Source organism: Cyprinodon variegatus, unplaced genomic scaffold (assembly GCF_000732505.1).
Source record: "Cyprinodon variegatus isolate N-32 unplaced genomic scaffold, C_variegatus-1.0 Scaffold4807, whole genome shotgun sequence".
Classification (NCBI taxonomy): Eukaryota; Metazoa; Chordata; class Actinopteri; order Cyprinodontiformes; family Cyprinodontidae; genus Cyprinodon; species Cyprinodon variegatus.
In genome coordinates this window covers 1-2,604 of record NW_015155260.1, presented here as the reverse complement: position 1 = coordinate 2,604, position 2,604 = coordinate 1, and the positions used below count along the sequence as shown (strand labels likewise).

The 2,604-nt window shown below is 39.3% G+C and overlaps 1 long non-coding RNA gene across 1 annotated transcript; it reads right to left on the bottom strand.

Annotated features, from left to right (window-relative positions):
- Positions 1-757: 757 nt before the first annotated feature.
- LOC107081414 lies at positions 758-1,947 on the bottom strand. The gene is made up of 3 exons (XR_001481069.1): positions 1,851-1,947; positions 1,671-1,757; positions 758-1,496 (listed from the first exon to the last, which is right to left on the bottom strand). It is a non-coding gene; the product is annotated as an uncharacterized LOC107081414 (long non-coding RNA).
- Positions 1,948-2,604: the final 657 nt, after the last annotated feature.

Sequence of the window (2,604 nt, the reverse complement as noted above, 5' to 3'; positions counted from 1 at the left end):
GATATCAAAAAAGTACTCCAGAGTGTTGTTCAGCATGGGGGTGAGTAGAAAATGAAGGCTAATCATGTTTTGGGTGTACTATTCCTTTAAATTGGAAAGTTCCTGTGCACAAAGTCTAAAACTGTAAGCTAATTTCTTTTCCAAAGACCATTAGAACAATGAAAATGTGTCAGAAAACCGTTACTCAGTGGATAAAACAGACCTAAACCCATCAGAAAACATTACAATAAATAAAATGCAATCTATAAAACATTCGGTGTGAGACTTTTGCTGTTAGAGAATATCATATTTCAAGGTTTCCACATGTCTAAAATCTATAATCTTTTTATTTTACTGGCGGTTTAGGCGAAAACTATATTTAATTCATGTCAGTTGCTTTCTATTATTAATACAGTGCAGTCTATTAGATCTATTGTCAAATGGGATTAAAAATAAATGTTATGAAGTAAAAGTGATGAAGGAAAAGTAATAAGTGATTTATAGAAACATGGGAGTGTGCACAGACAGGTATTTGTGTGTGTGTGTATGGGGTGTATGTGTGTGTGTGTGTGTGTGGTGCTTCTTAGCGGCAGTTAAGGTAACAGGAAGAGGGTGAATTAAAGGTATGTTACTTAAACAGATAGAGAGAGATGAACGACAAGGACTCCAGAAATTAAAAGGTAGCAGGACAGTGCAACATAGCCTACTCTACAGTTAAAGATTGGAAAATCTTTACAGATTTAAAATTGCAGATGTTGGGAAGATAAATAAAGAGACAGAGCACCTGACAACTTTGATTTAAAGGTATTAAAGAAAAAAAAACTGGCTTACAGAAATACTGAGAGCATCTGAGACTGAGGTAGAAGAAAAAGGATTGAGGAAAGAAAAACCTTAATGGGACGCTACCCAAGGGGAGGTGTGCAAATTGCATCATAAGCTGCATAATGAAGGGTCATTAAATCGTTCATCAGCCACAGACTTTCACAATTCCTGCTGCCATGCCTCAGCAGCCGGACGCCGCTTCACCGCGGTCAGTGATGGAGGACTCTCGGACGTAGAGAAGTGTCTTGCATACACAAGGGGACACTTTGCAGATTCCAAAAATCACTACGCCAAGTGAAAACCCACTGCGTTCAGCACTAACAGCCAAGTGAGGACAGCAAATGGGATAGACTAGTCCTCTGAGATCCTGCACATTTTCTACGCTTTGTTTTCTCATGTGTGAATACCCAGAATCCCAGCCAAGAGACAGGAGAGGACAAAAAGAAAAGAAAACATCCGAAAAGTTTTTCCACTCATCGCCATTCTTGCTCATGCTTGTGCAGTTTTGCAGATCACCAGTGCGCCCAATCAATTTGAAAATAATGATGTACCTTAAATGACTCGAAGAAGCCGCCCCCTCCTCCACCACCTCCGTTCTCCAGCTTATCTTCCTCCCCACCCAGACCCATCATGGACTGACTGTTGATGTGCAGTTCTTCATATAATGTTTCCAGCAGGGCTGAACGTGTACGCTCCTGGCAACAAATAAACCAAATGTTTTAGTGACAGCGCATCTTAAAATTCACTTTAATGAAGCCAGTAGGATGCAGATAGATGCAAACAGTTGGACACAAGATCATAACAACATGCATAAAAACATAATAAATCAAAATACAAAGACACAAGGTTTCCTTTATTGTGCTTTTCACCTCCAGCTTTGCAAACTTCTCAGCCTTGTAGCAGGCATACTCTGCATTGATCAGCTTGGTGAAGAGGAACTCATGAAACTCTGGGCCCTGAGGAAAAGAAAAAACAACATTTGGAGAAGAGTGGGGAAGGACGTATGGTGTATCTCTAGGGAAACATGTTTTTTTTGTTTGCTTACTGACCTTTTTGAAGATTGCAGGGTCAGGTAGAGCAGGTCCAAAGAAAGGTACATCATCCCTTGCTGTGACTGACACCTAGAAGAAATAGCAAACAGAAACTGTTTGGGCTTAAATCAAGAATCCTATTCTTCAGCTCTGGATACCAGACACACCATTCTGTTTGCAAAAGATGCCAGAAAAGCATATTGGAAAATAAAATGTCACACTTTCCTCCAACTCTTCTATTGTCCTCTATTCTGTTTTATCCCCGCATGCTAGAATAAAAAAGCACTGTATGCGCGTTTCCTCTGCAAGCTAGCTGTATAGTTTCATAACATACTAAAATAGGCAAACACTGTTTTATGAAAAAGTTTTTTTTACCCTGAGATAAACAATTTTTTCACACGTAAATATCTCATATCAAATGTATTTTTGAACTAATGCAACATGTAGTTTCAATGGTTCACAGCTACACCCAGGCCTGCTTACTGCCTGACAATCATAAAGTACCAAAAAATAGAACCAGTCTGAAAACAAACAAAAATATGAGTCCAGGGAGGGTTACAATGCCATTTCTACGGCTTAAGGACTCCAGTGAACCACAGTGTGTGATATTATCCACAAAGGAGATAATATTCGCCTCTACTAACACCATTTCCCAAGACTCATTTAAGAGAGAATCCCATAAAAACATCTAAAACATTGAAGGTAACAGCTGCCTCATTTTGAGTTCCCTTTGCTGCATAAACCTCCCCCACATATTTATGTCTCACATTTA